Source organism: Tympanuchus pallidicinctus, unplaced genomic scaffold (genome assembly GCF_026119805.1).
Source record: "Tympanuchus pallidicinctus isolate F22 unplaced genomic scaffold, pur_lepc_1.0 scaffold18, whole genome shotgun sequence".
In the NCBI taxonomy this organism is placed as follows: domain Eukaryota; kingdom Metazoa; phylum Chordata; class Aves; order Galliformes; family Phasianidae; genus Tympanuchus; species Tympanuchus pallidicinctus.
This window is the reverse complement of record NW_026294699.1, coordinates 1,460,798-1,482,751: the sequence shown is the minus strand read 5'-3', so window position 1 is coordinate 1,482,751 and position 21,954 is coordinate 1,460,798. Positions and strand designations below refer to the sequence as shown.

Below are 21,954 nucleotides of genomic sequence, written 5' to 3'. Positions count from 1 at the left end.
TCTTAGTTCTTAACAGGAGGTCATATCAGCCTGCAGGTGAAGTTGCTTCAATTTCCCTTTGTACTTGGAAGCAAGCACTGATTAAGAGCCACCAGAGGTGCTGCCTCCCAATCAAAGGCTATAGCTTTTGCCAGTAAGCTATTGAAAGTTGGGCCAGCCACCCTTTTGGTCAGCCTTCTGATTTCCTCAGGTAATTTGATTGTGCCCAACTCTCTGTGAGACCACAGCAACTTTGAACTGCCGTAGTTTTGATCACATCTAACGAGACGCGCCGCTCCGGCAGGCGCTGCCAGCTCAGCATGGCACCTGGCTCACAACACACAAACAGGGGCTCCTGGAGCAGAGGGGGCCCTGCATTCAGGTGCAGAAGGCTCAGGGAAAGGCCTTCTGCCTGTCGGGCAGGTGGGGTGCCAGCACTGCATTCCCTTTGCTTGGCCTTTGGTGAAAGGCTCTCCTGAGTTTGTGACCCTGGGCGGCGTTAAACAGCTCTGCTCCATGTTTGAGACAAGGACCAAAGCTGAGCAGCTGCACAGCGATGGCCCCACCAGCCCTGAGCCCATATGCCAGGCTTGGCTGGGCTGTAGGGATGGGAGAGCTACTGTTGGGCTCTGTGTTGGGTTTAAGCCCTGTTTGTGCTGCAGTCCCTGAGACAGCTTAACACTCATAAGCTGTCAGACCTTGCGTTTTTCATCAAACCTGAAACTGGTTATTTTAGAAATTACTGTTAATTGCTCTCCCTGACCAAGAAGCACAGCTCTTAGATCAGCTCTTCATGAAGCGGGTGCCATCCATCACTGCATCTTATGTCTGCTCATTAGGAGCTGCCTTCGTTACTGACCCTGCATGTTAGCTGTGCCTGAAGGCCTGGAGCTGGAGCCTCAGCAGCGAGAGGAGGTATGAGACGAGGGTTTTGTAGCTGAGTGCAAAACCCTACGCTGCCAGTTTGTGCAAAGGATGCTTTGTAATGAAGGTGCAGTCTGGTGAGCAGAAGGTACAGCCCAGAAGTGAAGTGAGTGCATCAAATGGGCTGAGCCTCTGTCAGCATCTCACTTGCAGACCCCGATGGGGGCTGATGTTAGCTGTGGTCTGAAGACCCCCTGGATGGTCTGCCCTGGAGGTGATGTCCCCTCAGAGCCCGTGTCCGTGCAAGGGAAGCTGCTCCCCATCCCCAGCTCAGCTGTACAGGCAGGGCAGGGCTTGGCTTCACACATGTCAGAATTTCCACCAGCGTTGTTATCCTCGCTCCCACATTAGGCAATGATTTATGGCACAGAGAGTGTGTAGACTCTAAGAAAGCAATGTGCTCTGCAGGACTGGTGGCCACAACGCTGCTTTTCTGTTGCAGGGCAATTGCTCTTTATGAGGACCGGGAAACGAGAGACTTTGAGCATTAATACAGATCATTAATTACAGCCTACTGTTTCACAGCTGATTTGGAGCTGCCCGAACAGAGGTCGAGTCGTTTTGTCCTGCTGTGCACAGAAGTGATGTAAAGCAGTAAGAGCGGAACGGGGGGCGCGGGTTCTCAGATGCCAGGAACGGCGCGCTGATGGACCGTCCCTGCTCAGCTCTGCCAGGGCTGTGGAGCTGAACTGTGGATGAAAGCACAGGCAGTGACCCCAGCTGTGCAGCTGTCCTCATGGGAAGCACGGTGTGAGGAGCAGGTGCCCTGTGGGCTGCAGGCAGTGCAGTGCCAGCCTTGGCACGCTGTGACTGTAGCTCTGCAGGCACCGCAGGGTCGGGATGCACGCTCTGTGCTGTGATTGCAGGCTCAGCCCTCCCCTGGCTTGCATACGTTGTGTCGAGGGTAGAAAATGCTTTCCTTTCTTATTCAGTGCGAGCCTCAGGCGTTTTGGCCTGGGAGCTCAGCTCGTCCCACAGCTTCTCTGCCAGATGTGGGCCTGTCGGGAGTTTTTTCTGTTTAATCATACGAAGAAAAATGTTATTTGTGTTTCCCAGCAAACATTTTCACTGTGCTATATCTCCTTAGTCCTAGAATGTATCGTTTTTCCCCTTGCTGAATGATATGGCTTGCTCTTTTCCAGCCTCTTTTTCCAGCTCTTTTCCAAGTGAATGCTAACACAGGTCCTGGGGCTGCACATGAGCGCGCTTACCTCTGCCTGCTTGTGCAGATCACCAGGCAGAGCCTGTGGCAGGGGCATCGCTGCTGAAATGCAGCTGCAGGGCTGGCAATACAGGCTGTTCGCTCAAATCATCACTGTTGGAACGTTCTCAGGATTTTTTAACTCAGAGGAAGCGTTCTGCAGCCGCACAGAGCAGCAGGTGGTTGTGCACAAACCAACTGCAGGGCCACGGTGCTCCCCATCCCCTGCCTGCACGTAACACTATTGCACGCAGCACATTCTGGACTGCCTTGAGCACAGAGGTGTGGTGCACGTATCCTCCCACAGCTGTCACCCCTTTCACTTTAAAATACATTTAAACAATAATTTGGAACCATTCAAACATATCCAAAGCATTTTGCAAGGCCCAGTGCTCTGCTGCCTGCTGGGGACCCTACACAAGGTTTGGGGGCAGGCTGCAGGTGAGGGTGGCAGCTTGGATGCGCTATCAACTGCAGCTTCAGCAGCAGTGAAATGGATGGGGAGGGCAAGGGAAGGGGCCGGCACGGGCTGGGGAGGGGAAAACGTGGGGAAAAGCAAGAGCCCTCAGCCAGGAGTTTGCTCTGCAGCTTCTCCTAGAGCGGCAAGTTTTGCCGTCCCACCGGGACCTTGGGGCCGGCACGTTGCTGCAGTGCACGCAAGACCTCGAAATTGCCAAACAACTGCGCGTCCTACACGGAGCCCACAGCGTACATCGGCACAGCGGTTCTGCAAATCTTAAAAAGAAAACGTCTGCCTGGGGACTTCGTTTCGTTCTTTGCAGACGTCTCACCGCAGGGGACTTCGGGGTGAGCGCTCAGAGCAGCCTGCAGCCGGGACCGCCTGCAGCTCGGGCCGCACCTGCCCGCTGCCACCGGCACTGCACGGCGGCTGCCGCATTGCGAGCTCTGCAAGGGCCGTGCGCTCCGCTCGTCCGCCGGCACCTCCAGCGCTGGGATGGAAGGAGGGCTTCCAAACGGCTTTCATTGAGCCGAGCCGGGGAGGAAGGGGGGGGAAGCTGAGAAAAGGAGGGGCAGCGGAGCAGCGCAATCCCAAAGCACGGTAAGCGCGGCCGCTCCGGCCCCATCCCGTGCCGTCCTCCGGCCGAGCATCCCGGGGCGGGGCTACGGGGTGGCTCCGGAGCTGCCCCCGCCCCGCTTCCTGCCCCGCGCCCACCGGGGCTCCGGCAGCAGCGGCGGCGTGCGGGGCCGGCCGAGCCGCAGGAGGGCGGAGGGACGGCGGAGCAAAGTGAGCGGGGTGGGCGCTGCGGGTCCTGCTGCTCCCGGCCGGCTGTTGCTGCTCCGCCGCTTCTGCTGCTCTCCCGCTCCTTACGCCGTCCCGCCGCCCCCGGCTCCGCCGCTTCTGCACCCCGCCATGGCTTTGGTTGCTCAGGCCCTGCGCTCCAGCAGTCCGCGGTTGCAAAACATCTCCTGGCTTTCCATCACGCTTTCCTCTTCACTCCCTCCCCCCTCCGCCTTTTTTTTTCTTTTCCCGGTCGTCCTACACTTGGAGCGGCTAATTGGATGGCAGAGCAGTGAGTGCAGGAGCACGATTACTTCATGCTCTTGCAATGCGGCGTTGCTGCCGTCCCTCGTGGAAGGGCTGAGCCGTGTGCCGCCCGCTCCGAGCCTGCAAGAAAGGTTTCGTTCTTTGTGCGGCTTCGGAGGGGATCTGTGCTTCCGAATGGGGCTCAGCGGATCCTGCGGTGCTTTCGGTTGTGCTCGGGGGCCTCCCTGCCCGGCAGGTTCATTTCACTGTCGGGACTTTCTGGTTTGGTTTTCAGCAGACTTCCGTAGAAAATACAAAGTCTGGGGACAGAGTGGGGATGGAGCCCTGGCTCTGCCTCGTCCCAGTGGAGGTTCTGCTCCTGTCTCTTTTGTTCCTGCTTGGATTTGGGGTGCTCTGCTTTGCTTTGCTCTGCTCTGCATGCCCAGAGTTAATCACACCACGGCACCCAGAGCTGCAATGCGGCCCCTGAAGCCTTCCTGCACCTGAAAGGCTGAAGCCCAGGGCTTTGGAGCTGCCAGGGAGCTTCATTCTGCCCTGCACGGATAGTGCTGTGCAGTGGGAGCTTCCTATCACAGCCTTTGTTGCAGCTTTCGCTCCGTATCAACCCAAAGTACTTTTGATGTTGTGTGTGTATGTGCACATACGTGTGTGTGTATGTATATATAGTTTAAGTTGCATGTCTCATTTAAAATTACAAGGGCATCTGTCCCCTAATAGTTGCACAACTTTGCTTACATCCCTCCTCCTCCTCCTCCCCCTCTGAAAAGTGATGATCCAGATGTATTTTGTTACTAGCAGAACCCATTCAGTTGTTTCCCAGAGTCAGGGCACCTGCAGTCGTCCTTTACAGCACCAGGGCTGTGACCATCTCAGGTGGAACCTCAGCAAGGAAAGTGCTGCATTCTGTGTCTCCTGGGGCTGGCTCATGGAGCACGGCTTCTTTGGGGAGGATGGGGGGAGCATTGCACAGCACTGAGGGGTCGCGTGCTTCTCACTTGCTGTGATGTCAGCAGGGAGCGAGCAGGGAGGGAGCTTCTGGCATCCGAACTCGCAGGGCAACGTTGTGCGTGTTCCTACGGGATAACGAAATGGGGATAATTAAATTAAGAGTCAGAAAAATGTGGCAGCCATTATGCCAGTGGGTCTTTTAATTATCAGCCCTTTACCTCCAGCTTGAGAGCAAACACTCTTCTCGTTAGCTCAGAGGATTTAATTTTCTAAGAGGGCAACCCGTTGCCATTTGCACAGTGCTCAGCTGCTGTAATTCTCGTTTCCAGCCCTCTGCTTGGCAGCAGTGCTCTGCTGGGAGCAGAGCTGGGGCTGGCAGTGTGCTCTGTGCAGTGCATGGGGGAATCCGGACCCTTCCCTGCCTCCTCAGCCCTCCTCTGGGTGCTGTCTGATAGCTGTATGTCCTGCTATCATAGAAGCACAGGATGGCCTGGGTTGCAAAGGAGCACAGTGCTCCTCCAGTTCCAACCCCTGCTGTGTGCAGGTCACCAACCAGCAGCCCAGGCTGCCCAGAGCCACATCCAGCCTGGCCTTGAATGCCTGCAGGGATGGGGCATCCACAGCCTCCTTGGGCAACCTGTTCCAGTGCCTCACCACCCTGTGTGAAAAACTTCCTCCTCATATCCAACCTCAACCTCCCCTGTTTCAGTTTAAAATTCCCCTTGTCCTAATACTATCAACCCATGCAAACAGTCATTTTCCCTGCTGTTTGTGTGCTCCCTTCAAGTCCTGGAAGGCACCCAGTTCAGCACTCAGTGTTTGAGGTGCTGCACCAGTGTGTGGATGCAGCAGTGCCCTCATGAGAGCCAGAGTGCTGCTTTTGGGGGGTGCCCAGAGATAAGCAGAAGGGCCGTGAGTTTGGGGAAGAGAGATTGGTGCAGTGTTGTTTTTGGATGTGTGGCAGAACTCGTGGTGTGAGATGAGCTTTGGGTCCCACTTCAGAGTATCTGTGTGTGGGGCTGTAGAGCTGAGAAGGGGAACTGGGAGAGCTCTGCAGCACCCATGGGTGGGTTTGGGGTCTGGGGAGCTTATGGAGAGCCAGCAAAGCACCGAGGCTTCCAGACATGGAGGAGCGTTTTCCCTGTAGAAGAAGCAGTAGCCTGAGGGGACCAATGAAATGCAGAGGGCTGAGGACTGCTTGGTCCTGGGGTGGGTTGAAACTTGTGCACAGCCTGAAATGTTTCCCTGGTCCTGCTGGGTTCCTCTGGCTCCATCCTGCCAGCTGCTGGGTCCTGCTGTGCAGAGCAGTGTGCTGGCAGACATGGTGTTGCTCTGTGTGCGTTGCTTGAGCTGCTGCCAAGCTGTCATCTCTTCCTTTAGCTTCCTGGGACTTCAGTGTCTGTGCCGTCCCTGTTCTGAGCGCCTGATGTTTGTAAGCCCTCTCCCCAAATGAAAGGCAGCAATCTTGCTCTCCTCCCAGGGCCTTGTTTTACCTGCAGCTAGAATGCTTCAGAGCCCCCAGATTAACACCCTGTGAGCCTGCAGGTTGCTGCCGTGCTGAGATCTGATCTGGGGCACGTGTGTGATGGATGTACATGGTATAAAACCTTGCTCTCTTATTTGCAGACTGCACCCAGTGCCAGCAGCACCGCCAGCTACCCGTGCTGAGAGAGCCTCCCGTGTGCAGGTAAGTGTAGGGCAGCTCTCTGTCCTCATCTCGTTCTTTGCAGTGTGTAAATATGGGTCAGAGTCCATGAATCCCTCTGAGATGTTTGTTCTGCTGCTTCCCCTTGTGAGCTCTCTTTGCTGTGTTTCTGAGTGTCATGAAAATGGGAAGTCCTCTGAGTGTGCTCAGCTGCCTTGGATGCTTTTCTCTCCTATTTCTTGCTGCAAAAAGCATCCCTTCAGCTCAGTACAGTCAGGGAAACTGGATTTAGGTCTTCCTTAAATGCTTTTTTGGAGTTGTAAGCTGAGCCTGTGAGATGGGGAAAACCATTGTTCCCAGGAGCACAGTGGTAAGACCTTTGTCTTTAGCAACCAGCGAGTGCTGGGAGTGCAAGTGAGCGGTGGGGGCAGGGTGCAGGTGATCTGAGGACAGCTGTGGCTTTATTTTGTGACCGATGGCCAAGAGAAGAGGAGAGGGGTCTGAGAGCTCTGGGTTGGTGGCTTGGTGGGATGTTTTGTGGGATTGAGAAACATCATAGGGCCCTGAATGGCAAAGTCTGTGTAACTGCTGTGGAGTTTTACTGTGAGTCTGGGTGTCCAAAGTTGTTCTCTTCATTCAAGAAGAGGTGGTGCTTGGATTTGTGGAGAGGGAGGAGATGACAGGCAGCACTGGTCTGGGTGCTCTGAGTGCCAGTGCTGTGGTTGCTGCTCTGGCTGGGCCAGAAGGGGCTTCTCAGCTCAGTGCTGTGCTCTGTGATTCCCAGGGAGCAGTGCTGTGGGTGTGTGGGTTCCCACATGGGTTCCCTCCTGGGCAAAATAGGTTTGTGGGAATGTGCTGGGCTCCTTTATAAAGCATCTTGGGATCTAGAGAAAGGCACCACTGCGTAAGAGCAAAACGTAGTCAGCAAGCTACACACGTCCTTAACAAGGTCAGATCATTACCCTGCAACCAAATTAGTTTGTTTTGCTCTAATCAGGTTTAGTAGCTAGAGTGCTCCATAATTACTTGTGTCCTTAGGAAAGAGCTGGGGCAGCGTGAGCATCGCTGCAGGCTGGCTGCTGCAGCACTGCGGGAGGAAGGCTTCCTTCCAGGTGTGCGATGCACCCAGAGCCAGCTGCCAGCCTTGGTGTATTTTCCCTTTGCTTTGGGGAGGATGAGATGTTGTATCTGGTTTTGGTTGTACAGCTTGCATTTGCTGCCATGAGAGATGGAGGGTGATGGTGGAGGGACGGTTGCAAGCCGAGCAGGAGCTGGCAGGGCAGCGATTGCTCGTGGGCACCTCTTTGGCTTGGCACAGGAACCAATGCATCGCTGCACCATGCAGGCCTTAGTGATGTTGCATCTGTGATGTAAACCCAAAGCAGAGTTGAACCCACGTGTGGGTGCTCTCAGTGAGGTGTCCCGTGACTGCAGGACGGCTCTTGCTCATGTAGTACGGTGATGTTCCTGGGGGGCTGGGAGGTCTCAGCTGCTCCTTCCTGGCCAGAAGGTCTGCAGTGGGCGGCTGCCCCAAGGCTGAGCTGCTCTTGGGGGCCCCTCCTGAAGTGTCTTTTGAATTTCCCTCATTTTAATGCTGGTGTGGTGGAACGAGGAGAGCTGTGTGTGGCGCGGCCCCGCTTGTTGGAGATGTGCATTTGGGCAATTCTAAAAATACCTCCCGCTCGCTGAGGCTTGTGTGAGTAACCATGGCAATGCAGCTCCGGCAGCAGGGTTAAAAACAGTGGCGCCAATTAAGGAGGAAAACGGAGCAGCAAAAGCTCGTAAAACCTCCAAGTTTAATAATAATAAAAAAGAGAGCAGCAAACACTACGAGCGGTGCTGCGGGCTGTGAGGTTTAAACAATTCCCTTCTGCTCTGAGAGCAGCACAAGTGCATGCATGGCCCTGCTGAGCGCTGCCTGCTCCTCGGGCACAGCAGGTTGTGCGCATGTGGGGTCCTAATGCTGGGGGGATTGGCAATGGCACTGCTTGTGCCGGAGCTCCTGGTTCCAGGTTAAGCTTTCAGAGCTGCTTCATGTGTGCATGCAGGCAGCAAGAAGGCAGCTCCTGCTCTGGGCAGCGTGCACATGGGAGGGGTGCAGCGTTTCCAGGTGCGGTGCTGCCAGGCAGCTTTGTTTAGGGCGCAGGGAAGGAGGTGTTTAGGGAGGCAGGATGAAATGAAAGCTTTTTTTTTCCTTTTTAATTTCAGGAAATGCCAACCTTGCTTCTGTGCTACTGTCACTCAGAAGCAATGCTGTGCATTTTGTCCCAACGTGTTTGGAAGGATGCTGCTGCTCTTTGGTGGGTGCCTGCTGCTCGGGTTGGAGCGAAGCAAAAGGTGGCTGTGTGTGACATCGCCTTATGTCAGCAGCTCCTCCTGGCACGCCGGTTATTTATCTCCTAGAGCAGTATTTCCTCCCAAACTGCACCATCCCCGCATGCCTTACTGGTCTGGGGGGTGCAGGCTGCTGCTTGCTGCCTTTGCTCATCCCCACGGGGCAGCACGGGAGGGAAAGGAGGAGGAGAGGCTGAGGTCAAATGGCGTTGGGCGCGAGTTCTGGGCCTGCGGGGAGGAAGGAAGCGGGGGCTGTGCAGCTGTGTGCGGAGGATGCTGAGTGCTGGAAAGCAGCAGCGGGGTCTCCCAGGGCGAGTTAGGTGAAGGAAGCAGCAATGAAGTCACTGATTTGTTTGGCTTGGTGCTGGCGGGATGGGGCTACAGGGTTGGAGTGAAGGCAGTGAGAAGGTAAACACGCAGTTCTGTCCTTTGTGTGTAGGTCGCTGCCGCCGTCCCCAGGCTGGCAGTATGCAGGGTGGTCAGTGCTCAGCGCTGCGGTCCCTGCAGAGGGCTCTCTCTGTCCCCAAGAACGGCCCCATCCCCATCCCTGGCTGTGAGCAGCATCTTGACTGCGCCCTGCAGAGCGGGCTGAGCTGGCTGTTGGGCACCGGGGGGCAGGGGTAGGTGTTCCCACTGGTGTGTTCCTGGCTTTGGGATCCAGGGGTTGCAGAGGGTGGCAGTGGGCGTGCAGCCCACCCCAAGCTGCAGCAAAGCCTTGCGCTCGCAGGGGACCCCAGCCAAGTTGGGGCTTTGGGATTTTAAACTGGGTTAGGCACATTTTTAAAAGATTCCAGCGTGGATGTCTTTAATTCCCTTTGAATTCTGCTTTGCATCAATTTGGGTTAATCAGGCTGGAGGCCTCCCCCCGCAGCGCTTCTGTGCATGGCTCAAACAGAAGCGTGAATGAAGCCAGGCTGGGGGGTGCGGAGCTGAGGGTGGGAAGGGCTGTGGGGGGGCTCAGCCTGGCCTGGGGCACAGCTGCCAGGAACCTTCCCAGGCTGCCGCTTGGGTCCTAGGTTCTGGTGAGGCCAGTTTGCCAGGTGAGAGCAGCAGGGAGCAGGAGCTCCCCTCACTCAGGTGTAACATCAAGGGGATTTCTTACAAGGTGTGCCTGCCCTGTTCCTGCAGAATTAAAATTAGCTCTAATTAAGTGGAGGTTAACCTTTGTGCATGCCGCAAATTAATGGGATGTGTGATTAACTTATCTTGCAGCGCTGCAGGTTCTTGAAAACGACTTGGAAATGAACGAAGCTGCACATGTGGCTTGAATTTTTAATTTACGTTAATAGTTTAGGTTTGAGTTAATTAATTTCAAATGACAGACCTTTGATCTATTCTTTTTAACAGCTCCTCTTCCTGCGGCTCAAAGCGTACCTTTCCGATCCCTCTCCCTTTTGTAGCAAAATGAGTTGGGCAGAAATACGCGATGTGATGAAAGCACACTGAGTGCTGCCCTCGCTGCAGCTTGTCTTGTCCCTGTGGTGTGGCTGTGTGCTGCTGGGCGCCCTTCTGCTCTGCAGTCTCAGGTCTGTGCTGGTGTCCCTGCTGCTGCTGCCCCCCATGTCTGAGCTGCGCTGCTCCCACTGCTCCTTACTGCAGCGTGGGAGCTGCCTGGGGCTTGGCTGATGGAGCCAGCTCAGGCATTTCCCATCCCAGCCTGAGCCCTGCTGCATGGGTTTGCTGCTCCTGGAGATGCTCTGGCATCTCCAGCGTGGGCAGGAGACCATTCCTCCAGCAGCTCAGCATGTCCCAATGTGCTCTGCAACTCCTGACTCTGAACACGAGCCCTGTGCTGTTGTGTTTGCTGGGGCTGTTTGCTTTGGCTTGAGGTCTTTGCTGTGTTTCTCTCTCAGTTGAGTTGCCCAGAGCAGTGTGGGAAGAACTAATTCCAAGCACAGAAGGCGAGCTCGTAGCTCTCTCAGACAGGATTTGGTGGAGGAAGCAGCAGGGACAGAGGCAGCGAGCTTGGTTAGTTGGTGCTACTGAGCCGAGGCTGCCCATGTGGTGGGGGGAGCACAGGGAGATCGTGCAGCAAGAGAGGAGGTGCTGGTGGAGCTGCTGTGACCGTGCATCTGAGGTGGGTTGGAGTGTTGTCTCCTGGGGCTGGCTGTGATGCTCTTGGACAGTCTGAGAGGCTCTGGTGTGCCCAGGGAGCAGTAGCAGGTGGGATCCAGCTTGTGTGGCTTAGGGCAGAGCTATGGGGGGAGGCATGTGGCTCCCAGCTGGCACTGACCCTGCCTGCCCCATGCAGGAGATGAAGCTGTGGCAGTGCTGCCCAGAGCTGTGGGAGGATGCTCATGGCCACGGATGGACCCTGGGCAGTCTGAGCTGGGGGGGGCAGCCGGCCCACAGGCATGGAACCAGATGGGCTGTAGGGTCCTTTCCCACCCAGGCCTGCTGACTGTTTGGCTGCATGAAGCAGGTGGCAGCCCTGGATGGGCACAGCAGTGTGCCCGGAGCCGCAGGATGGCCGCCCTGTGCTGAGCTCTGCCAGCAGCCAGCAGGGCCTTCCTTCCGCTGCGTGGGGTGGGGAAGCGCCCCGACCTTTAGTGCGGGTTTGTTTCTGTTGCCCTTTTAACACATGATTGAAAACAGGCTGTGGGAACAGAGCCAGAGCCCGGCCGTCCAACTGCCGGCGTCGGTCGGGAGCTTCTTGAGGAAACGGAGCAGAGAGAGAATGGTTTGGAAGGGCTGCTTTGGGTGTTGCTGATGGATTCCCCCCCGCCTGCAGGTAAAGCCCGGCTGTGCGGTGCTGCTGTGCTGGTGTAACGTGGGCTGTGCCACCGTGCTGCAGGGATGGAGGTCATCAATGCAAGGGAAAGGCAAAAACTAAAGAAATCTTTATATCCGAGGTGCACGTGACCCCTTCATCCATCTTTAGACGTTGGGCAAATATGGAGGAATATTGGATAAAGCTCTGCAAATATTTGTAGTTCTCAGAGAGAAGAGAGCTGAGAAACTTGAGATTTTCCTTTTCGTGTCACGTGTGGTCCTTTTTTTTTTTTTTAATTTTTTTGCTCTGCTTTTCAGGTACAGAAGCGCCCTGCAGAGGGGGTGAGCTGTTTTGTATGGGGCTCTTCCACTGCCTGCAGCTCACAGCCTGGTGACACTGCTGTCCCATGCAGGTGGCTGCTGAGCCCCTCATCCATGTGCTGATGCTACAGCCCCATGCACGGAGCTGCAGAGCAGCTGGGCCAGGTGCTGTAGGAGCTGGTGGAGGGATGTTTGTGCTCCAGCAGCACCCCTCGGCTGGATGCTTGGTGGCAGTGGTGCATTAATGGGGGTTGGGATGCCTGGGAGCTGGCTGTGCTCGGTGCACACTCTGTGTGCTGAAGTGTGTGGCCGGGGCTCAGTGGGATCATCTCCTGCTGGATGCTTCAGAGCAGGGAAATGTGCAGCTGAAGGACACCGTAAATCTTAGCTCTGCCTGCGCCACAAACACAACGAATGTGTCTTCCACACACGGTGCAGGGAAGATTACAGCTTTAAGGGACCGTAAATTCCCCCCTTTTATTGGGGCATTTTCTGTTTCTCTTGCAACAACGGCCACGTTTCCAAAGGCGCAGGGAGCGGTGGTGAACCTCTGGGTTCTGTTCTGCCCAATAACACGTCTCATAATCCAAACGGAGGAAGGATGCTTCGGGAGAAGCAGCGTCAGAGTCTGCGAGTGGGTTTGGGAAAGAAGCAGGTTGGCTTCGCACATCTCCCAGGGTCTGCTTATCCTGTCTGGGCTCTGCTTTTCAAACGTCTGTCAGCAGGCTTATGGTAAGCTCAGACCTTTGGTCCTTATGGTGTATATCTGCCCACAGCTCCCTGCAGGTGCTGACCGTTGTGATGCTCTTGATGTGCAGCCGCAGTTCAGATCTAAGCTTGGTCTCAGCCACGTGTTTAAAAAGCACCGTGTGCTTCATGTGGAGGCCTCTGTGAAAGTGCAAGGTCTCGGGAGCTCTCAGCAATCATCTCTGAAAAACGCACGTCTCCTTTTTTTTGCTTTGGGTTCCTTCCAAGCTGAGTGCTTTGGGGTTTTGTAAATGTCAGGAAGCAGAGCTGTAGCTTACACTGGGATCACAGTGTTTAAGCAAAGCTCTCTGGCGCAGCGCTGCCATTGCTCCCGTGGCAGAAGTGTGGTTGGTTGTCCTGCACTGGTTGGACGTTGGGGTGGTTGACAGCAATTTAAGCCATTCATGTGCTGTCGGTCAGAGCAGAGGGGACCCACACAGAGGTGCTGGTGCTGGGTGAGTCCATGGGAAGTGATGACAGAGCACCCAGGCAGCTGGAATCCACACGCTTGTCCTCCAGTTCTGCCCAAGCAGACGGTGTCTGTGTTCCAGGAATAGGGTTTGGCTGACCACGTGTGGGGCTGTGTGGGGAGGTCTCTTGTGACTCGGGTTCAAGTTCCTCTACTCAGACCGGGTTTTGCCTCTTGCAGGAGCCCTCAGCTGGAGGCTGGGTGTGCTCTGTGCTGCTTAAATAAACTGGTGTCACCAACCAGGTGGCCTCACAGAGGAGCTCACCGAGACGTTCTTCCTCCCTTCAACCTGAAAGTGAAATGGCCTGTGAGAAAGAGAAGTCATCCCTGCTCCTTTCGATGGTTTCTCCCTGGGGTAACACCTGCTCTGTTGTCCCTGTCACTTTTGCACGGCTTGAGGTCCATTGCTGTTTGTGCTGTATTGTGCAGAAGGGCAGTACGTTTGTAAACAGCAGTGTGAAAAGGAAGGAATGCAACACGCTTGGCTCAAGTGACCAGATCATGTTTCTTGCGGTGGGAAGAAATCCAAGAACATGGACTCGTTCCTGTTGTTTGTTTCTGTGTGACAGTGGGGCAGGCAACAGAGCGGGCTGCAGCAGAGGGGCACTGTGGTGATGCACATGGAGAAGTGTTTTCCCTTCCCGTGGGGAAGCAGCATTCTTCTCGTATCCATCCCTGATCCCAGCTGCCTGTCCAGCCCCAGCTTCCCTTGAGGTGAACAGAGGCACTTGGAGAGCCCCTGTGCTGTGGGACACGCTGCCTCTCTTCCCCTGGTTGAGGAGAGCTGGGCAGGGGCTGCTGGGGGACAGGGTTGGCCAAGCATCTGTGAAGGAGATCCGGCCTGGAGAACTGCTGCTGTTTATGCTGTTTTTGTTGCAAGTCAATGATTTGTTACTGGCTGTATTAGCAGAAAAAAGCGTATTTACTCGACTTGTTTGGGCAGATGGTAATTACTGGGTAAGAAACTGTCGGATGGGAATCAATTAGAGGCTTCCACTCTGGAGTGAGGGATCGTAGCTGACATCTGATGTCCTGCGATACCAAGGACAATGCTGCTATTTATACAGCTTCCCTCTGGCTCCTTCCCTACTTCCCCGTCATCTCCTTGGCTCTGATAGCAGGGCTGTGACCCTCTGTCTGTTGCTCCCAAAGCAAAGTGCTCCTGTGCTCCTTCCTGTGCAGAGCTCTTTGTTTGCATGGTGTGTGTGTGGGTGGGATGGGAAGGGTCCTCTCCCTTTCCTCCCCAGGATGTGCAGCACTCACAGAGGGCTGGGTTTGTGCCAGGGCAGCTTGGAGCAGGTACAACTGCATGTCTTGCAGATGGGGCACGGTGTGTGGCTGGGGACACTGGCGCTGCCCATGCTCTGGGTTTGCTCCTTTTTTGGTGGCATCGTCACCTCCTGCTGCTCTCCGTTTTGATCCCGGCGTGCTGGGCGGCGGTGGCACTGCTCTGCTTGGTTCTGCTGGGAGCAGAGGAGGCTCAGCAAGGTGGGGGTGACGGCTGTGACCAACAGCTCTTGCTGTGCTGGAGGCTCCTGTTGGGGCAGTCACGCTCAGCCAGTGTCACCATGGCATCTCCTTGCCTACAGCCCAGCTCAGTGAGTCAACAGGCGGCGACTGAAGGCAGCCACCATCCTTCAGGTGCCCTATGGCAGAGGGGCTGGAGCTGTGCCACGCAGTGTCCTCGGCAGCCTCCTGGTGAAGGGTGATGCTCACACCCCACCTGCGGCTTCTCCCTGTGGGATCGGCGGGGCTGCAGGCACTGCTGCAAGGACTGCAGCACTCTGGAGCACTGGTGGCTGTCTGTCCTGAGGCACAATTCATCCTGGCCTGAGAGCAGCCATACAGAACCGCAGTGCTGTGCAGGAGGGGTTTGAACTGGGCTTGCTTCTTTATTTTTATGGTGCCACGTTAACTGCTCTCAAGAGCTTGGACACAGTGAGTCCTGAACACGAACGCTCTTGTAGAGGAAGCTTTTTAGCAAGGTAGCAATTCATTTGGTATTCTTACCTAGGGACCTAATTTTGAGAGTGGCTTGAGGCTCTGAGGATGTGCACTTGATCTTATCTTGGCTGCTTTCTCTCGTGTTGTTTCTTTTCCTCCCTTTTAATGATGCATAAAATAATTTCAACCCCTTCTGACTGATGACTTTCCAAGTACTCTCCGCTGGAGGTGCACAATCCTGCCGCAGCCTCAGCTGTGTGGCACGTTCTGTGCTGTGTGTGGTGGGGCTGGACTTTGCCATATGGGGCATTGAGGGTGGCATGTTCCTGCTGGGCTGGGTTGTCCCATCACCCTCTGTGCCCGCAGCAAGGCTCTGCCCTCGCATGGGGATGTGTGGGCTCTCTGGGTATGGCAGTGTGCACTGCCTCCAACACAGCTCCTGCTCCAACGCTTGCATCCTGGAGCCTGGAGTCAGGTCCTGTCAGGGAGAAGGCTGCAGGGTGTGACCTGTCCTGCTGTGCCCATCTCTGCCCGGAGCCACAGTGCTGATGGCTTTGGCAAGTGTTCTGCTGTTGGTTTTGCATGTGATGCCAGTGTTAGGAAGCGCACTGGTGTAAAGTAAGGTGAAGATTGGAGAGAAGCCAAAGCTTTCCCGTGCCTCTGCCTGGAGAGAACGTGCAAAGCGCCCCTCTGCCTCGGCTGTTCTGGGCTGCCAGGTGGGCCAAGGAGCAGCCAATGTGCCGTGGGTGCACAGCAGTAAATGGTAGCTGCACAGCCTGAGAATAAGTAGCAGCTTATCCCAGTAGGACTGGGAGATAAGGGCATCATAAATTTTACAGCCACGATAAATGAGCCCTCCTGTATGGATGGCGCTGCTCTTCCATGCTGCTGCTGAGGTGCTGCTTGGGGGAAACCAGGCAGCTGAGCTCATCTCACGTGGCAGCACTCCCCAGCAGCGTGGGCACGGCCCCATCCCCGTGTCCGTACCTTGTGCCATGGCTGCTGTTGGGCTCCATGCATTGCATCCCAGGTTCTAGGATTTTTGTTCTGATCGTGTCCTGTGGGTGAACTGCAGGCCTGCCTTGGTGCCCCCAGCATGGGGGTTGGTGCATGCATGGAGCTCCCAGTACTTCTGGGCCTCTATCCTTGCTCCTGGGAGGGGGACTACAGAACAATCGTGTATTTCTCATGCTTAGTAGCTAGGAGGGGGCTGTTTAGGAGTTAATGGTGTTTTTTCTTGGTTTTTTTTTTTTTGTTGTTGTTGTTGTTGGGTTTTGCTCTGTGCATTTGCGGGCTGCTGTGTGGATTTGTTGCCTGCTGCCAGGAGAGGAAGGTGATGGGGGTCCACCCCATCATCTATCCCAAATTAGTGCCCTGCTGTCCCTGCAAGCTGTCTTTGGTAGGATGGCTGCTCTCAGCTCCTGCTCCTCACACCTGTCCTTCCCAAGGCTGGGATCTCCTTCCCAGGCCAAAGGCACGTCCCATGGTGCAAGCAGCCAGAGCAGTGAGATGGGCAGAATACACGCCTCCTCTGTATTTTAGTTCTTATGGGCTGGTTCTTGGCGCTGGTGGATTTAAGTGGCGTTAATGAGGGTGTGGGGGAAGCGCTTTGCTGTGGGTAGCCAGGCTCACTGCTGCGGGGTTTTGCTTAGACAAGCAACTTTGTGAAATCTGGGAGGACAGCTGAAGCTCTGGGCTGTAATTGATGCTGGGATTACTCTGTATGCAGGTCAACAAAAAGGAAATAATTGTGTTTGTGTCTCGTTGCCCTGCAGTTCTGCACGGCAGCTCAGTGGTGAAGGAAGAGCCTGAACAAACAAGTGGTGGAGCAGTGAGGTGCTCTGATCTCAGCAGCTGCCTGCTGAGGAAGTTTGTGCTCGTGGGTCAGCAGTGATGTTGGCTGCGTGGGGCCGTCAGGCACTGTCAGCCAGCACAGCCTGCCGTGGGCTATGTGATATGTGTGGGGAAGAGGGAAAAGAAAGAAAAGCTGCTTTGCTGGCTATCCTTACACTCTAAGGCATGTTATGGGGAGCATAGAGGCTCAGACTGAGCTCTCCCACACTGTGGGCGAGGAGAGGAGGTCAGCATGGTGCAGGTGGGAGGCCCTATCCCAGCACCCCACAGCTGCTGCTGTTGCAGGGGCTGCTCTGCGCTCTTGGGCCTTGAGGAAGGACCGCTCCAAGGACCCTTTCCTACCAGCAAACCAACACAGCAGAACTAGAAAACCAAAAGGGCTCTTCTTCAGTGTTTACTTTTATTTTTAGAAGCCAAAGAACGAGAGGAGCTGCGGGAGGAAACAATGCCTGAAGTTCAGTCCTTCCTCCCCCCCACCCCCCGCAGCCCCGGTCAGGAAGCGCGCACTGCACGTGCAGCAGCCGGGATGCTCTCAGACAAAGCCCTTCTTGATGCTCGTGGCTTCCCTGCCCATGGGCGGAGGAGTTGTGGCTGACACTGCTGGGGGAGCACAGCTGTGCTGGGCTGCTTTGGTGGCGGCCCTTTGTCCTGGAGAGGGGAGAGCTGCTGATCTGTGGCTCTGCCAGATCACAGAAGGAGATCGTGGCTGATGTGGTGCCGCTGAGCGTAGGGCTGCCGTCCTTCTTCCATGCGCCCTCATCACAGCGCGGTGCAGAGCAGCTTTGCCATTGCTCCTCTGCCCCAGGGGCTGCGGTGTGCTGCCGGGCTCTGCTGCAGCCCCAGGCCTCGTGCTGGAAGGGATGAGAGCAGCTCTGATTGCTGGTGCAGGAGCAGGGAGCGTGCGTTTCCAACGAAGGTGCTTGATTGGTGAGCAGTGGGCACAAACCTCTTTCAGTGACTGCGGATTGAAAACGAGAACAAACAACCCGAGTCCCCAGGAGTTCTCAAATAGGACTGTATTTCTTCGTGGCAAAAGGGAATTTTCCTTCCTTTTCTTCTCCTGAAGTGGTTCATTTCTGCGCTGCCGTTGGCTGTGACCGCTCCATGGAAGAAGTGAAGTCCAGTCATCAAGGCACAAACCAGCACCCCTCACTGTGAGTGGCACACGAGGTTGAGCCATAAAGGCAACAGGCTGATGGACGACCCGAAGGTGTATGAGCCCAGCGCTGCAGAAGGCAAGCGTGACCATTTCCATAGGGGTCCTGCATGGGCTGCTGGGGGTGCGTTGGTCCTAATGCCCTGGGATGGGGGTGGATCCCCTCTGGGAAGCAAAGCATTGAGGCTGTGGGACCAGACTTGCCCCAGACTCCTCTTTTGGCTGCTGAGCTTGTATACCTGCTCCAGCCAAAGCGTTCCCTGGGCTGCAGGGAGCAGCTGTGTTGTGAGGTCCTCAAACTCCTTTCTCGTTCTGGATGTTAATAATAGTGCTGTGGTGAGGATGGCTGGTAAAGGTGTGCACCACGTGGTGTCTCCTTCCTTTTGTAGGTCGTTTTAAGGTAAATGAAAGGACTGCTCTGCTGATACGACTTTCCAATCCCTAATTTGTCTGAGGGATGCCTGCGCTGGCTAATGAGCTGGAAGCCTTTCTCAGTGCTTAAGGGCATTGGCTGCATCATAAATAACATTTCCCTGGCACCTTCCTGCATGCCAGACACACTGATTAGCTCTCTAACCACTTCCTTGGCTGCAGTCTCCAATTCACAACCAGGAAAGCTTCCACCTGACAGTCGTTGTGGATTTTTCTGCATGACTTTGAGGAAGGCGATTTCTGACCAGATGCTTTCTGCTCCTTCAGTGCCACAGCAACCACGGGAGCAAAGGAGAGCGGTTCCCTTGGTTGCATGCATTCATACAGATGCAGCGGTGCAGGCCTGGCTCAGTGGCTGGAGATTGTTTTATCAGCAGGTGTGGCTTCGTCGTGGGGTGAATCCACGGCAGGCAGCTCAGTGATACACACTGAGGGTTGGAGGCTGAAAGCAAAGGAGCTTTGAGCAGAAAGACATGCAGATGGTGTTGTCATATGCAGGAAAAGCCCCGAAAGGCCTCTTTTTAGTATTTTTTTTTTCCCTTTATGATCTGCCGTGGAGGAAGGCTTTATGCTGAGCTCCCCTTGCTCTGGTGTTGTGCATTTCCCTGCCCTGCCTGTTTGCTTTGCTGTAGGTGGCTGCTGCTCCTGCCTGCTGCGCCTGGCGTCTCATCTCTCGCCGTTCCGGGTTTCAGGCTAATGAGAATACGTCCCTGTAATAATAAATGAATGTCAGCATGCAGTAAGTAAACGTGTGGGGTGTTCTTGCCAAGCCATGCATATTTATTGAGGTCAGCAGGAAGCCCTAATATATCTGTCTGCGAGTGCCAGGGAGGGAAGATGTATGGAAGTACGAGCACGTAGCTGTTGCTCACGCATCTTGTTCTTGTTAACTAAGAACTGATATAATCAATTAATGAATATAACCCGTGATCAATCCAGTGACTGGTAGTCACCCAGAAGGAGGTGAAAACCAGAAAAACCAGTTGTTTTTCAGCTGGATGTTGGAAGCACCCAGCAAGCTTGGGGGAAGGGGGTTGTGTCCTCCCTGTAGTGCACCTGTATGGGGGGAGCAAGCTTGGGGCTGGGCAGCCCAGAGACCTTGGTGGGCACCGCTGAATGTTTCCCCTGGTAAAAGTCTGTGCTGGGATCCCCTGGGAGCAGCGCATGGGTGAAAACACACAGATGGGCTCTGCTTGTCCTGGTGGCTCCAGCAACAACAGGGAGAGGGGAAATGGGAGGAAGCTTGTTGTCCTTAGTGGGGGTGGTTGTGGTTTTGCATCTGGAAGCCATTGCTGGAGTGGATGTGAAGTCCAAGTGCTAGAAGAGGTAGGGCGGGTTGGGTCTGAGAGCGGAGCGTGGGGCTCTGCTGGGCTTGTTCCCAAGGAGCTGCTGCTCCCAGCTTGGGGTGAGCGTGGGTGATGAATGGCATAGGGTGAGGTGTGCCTAACCCTGTGCCTCTGTGCTGAAGGACCTCATGTTTGTGTCAGAGCTGGTGGGACCCCTGCCTCTTCCCATGCATGGGCAGAGTGAGGAGGGGAGTGCTGGTGACTTCTGCTGTCATCTGCACATGATCTGCTGCCCTCCACGTGGGAAGCAGCCCCGAGCACAGGTTCCAGTGCCTGAGCGATGCAGCCTGTCCCCCAAAGCTAACTTTGCCTCAGCACACACAAAGGCTGATCTGTCCCCGCCTTGGCAAGGCTCCCCATGGGTCGATTTGGCTTTGTGTGCTGCTGGCCCGTGGAGCCGCAGATGGGGCGGGTGGGATCTCAATGCTGGGATTGTTTGCAGCCACCCCCGCCTCGGTGGGGCTCTGGGCAGAGTGCGGGTGGTGTGAGGGGCTCCAGCATCCCTCTGTGGCTGCGCTGTGCTGCTCCTGCCCTGCGGTGGTGATGGAGGGGGGGAGGCAGGTGGGATGCAGCCTGCTCAATGCAGGGACCAACCCTTGCTCCACTCTTCCCTAGCACCCCCCATCCCTCCCCAAGCCTTTCTCTGGGCTGGTTGCCCGTGGTTGTCTCAACATGAGGTTGGAAGATGATCTGTGAGCAGCAGCAGAGGGATGATGTGCTGGAGCTGGCGGTGAGTGTGGTGATCATGTGCGCATAGTCTGCGCTCCTTGTGCAAGTAGGGACTTCGGGGTGCATAGCAAGCTGGACTGGAGGAAGAAGTACAGTGGTGGTGCGCTAGAGAGAGCTCACCTGAAGGCTGCCTGCACAGGGTGTGCACAGGGTGTACCAACAGGACACGCACAGCAGTGGGAGAGGAGGTGGCTGCAGCGTGGGCCGCTTCTCCTCCTCTGGTCTCTACCACCCTCCCATCTGGGGTCGGACACGATGATCTCTGGAGGTCCCTTCCAACCCCTACAATTCTGTGATTCTGTGATCTATGGATCTGCTTGTGGCAGCTCCTGGAGCTTGGATCTGCTTGTGGAAGCTCCTGGAGCTTCCCCGGGGGCTGTAGTGATGGGGATCAGGGCTGTGGTTTTAGCTTGTGTGAACAAAGGTAGAAGGGATTTTGCAGAGTCCCCCCTTCCCATGTCTCAGCAAGAGTCTGGCCCATTCAGGTTTCCTTGTGCACATCCCGTTGGGCACTCAGCCCTCCCTGGAGCTGTGCCCCCCTCCCATGCGTCCCCATAGGGCAGGGTGAACACCCACCAGGGTGAGGAGCACGAGCTGACAGTGTGGCTCTGTGGTACGGTGTGCAGCTGGCTGTGCTCTGCTCCGTGTGCCCCTCAGCAGCTCGGTGTGCTGCCTGATAGCAGCAGCTTTCATAGCCCCAGGTCCTTTGGGTATCCCAAAACCAAGCTGTCTGTCTCAGGGACGAGCTGTCTTCAGCAAATAATCAGTTGCTTGTACAAGAATCCTCTGGGAAGACAGCCCTTTTTGCAGAGGGGCCAGCTGTTACCCAGAGCCTCGCATCACTGCGCTCCCTGCTGTGCTGGGCAGGTGATGGGTCTCACAATGATCTTGTTTTCCTGTGCTGGGAAATGCAACTGTGATGTCCTGGGGCTTTTCCTGCACGATCCATTCCTAGGGTTTATGACAGAGAGGGGAAAAAAAAGGCCCTTTCCTCATCCCCCTCCATGTAGTTCTGACCTTGAAATTCCTCACTGGGTTTGCTGAGCTGGCTTAGCTGAGAGCCTGATGAATTTCTGGGGGATTAATTATTCAATGACTGTGGGAAGGAGGGACGATGGCTGCGCTGGGTGCAGAGCTCCCGATCCCATGGCGTGGGGCGCCCGGCCGGAGGGACACTGCCTGCTGCCCTCCCACAAGTGGGACACTGCCATCCCCTGCAGCCCCAGCCAGAGCACATGGCGAGCGATCTGCCCTCCTGGAGCCCTTGTCTGTTCCCTTAAAGCTGCACTGCTGCGCTTGGGAAAATTCCTCCTCTATACAGCGACAGCAGCTATTTTTCAGGTTGCAAATAGCTGCGTGCCCTAGAGAGCGTATAAAGGAATATATTTCCTTGATCTCCACAGGTCCTTGATGTGCTACTGAAATCAGATCTGCTATTTAGCAGGTTGGCTGTTATCCCTTTCTACGCTGCTCTGCTTCCCTCGGCTGTTTTGGGAGGAAGGACAGCCGTCAGCAGCAGCCGTGCTGTGTAGGGCCGTGCACTCTGTGCACCCTTTGCACTCTTTGGGGTCGGAGCTGCGCCCCCATTCATCAGTGGGGTTTCACTGTGAGCACAGGGCTGTGTGCACCATAGCCCTGTGCTTGTGCAGGGCGGCTCTGCTGCTGCGTGCTCCCTTGCACAGAGGCCTGTTGGTCACTGTCATCTC

General features: G+C 55.6%; 1 protein-coding gene across 2 annotated transcripts in view; it reads left to right on the top strand.

Annotated features, from left to right (window-relative positions):
* Positions 1 to 21,954, top strand: part of LOC128079053 (ankyrin repeat and fibronectin type-III domain-containing protein 1-like) — a 133,531-nt gene that overhangs the window by 5,020 nt on the left and 106,557 nt on the right. The window contains exons 1-2 of one of the 2 annotated variants that reach the window (XM_052679925.1): positions 3,238 to 3,350; positions 6,186 to 6,246. The gene's annotated coding sequence lies outside the window, so the exon portion shown is untranslated. Of the gene's footprint in view, positions 1 to 3,237; positions 3,351 to 6,185; positions 6,247 to 21,954 lie in introns of those variants that run through there. The other variant, XM_052679923.1, reaches the window with a different exon arrangement.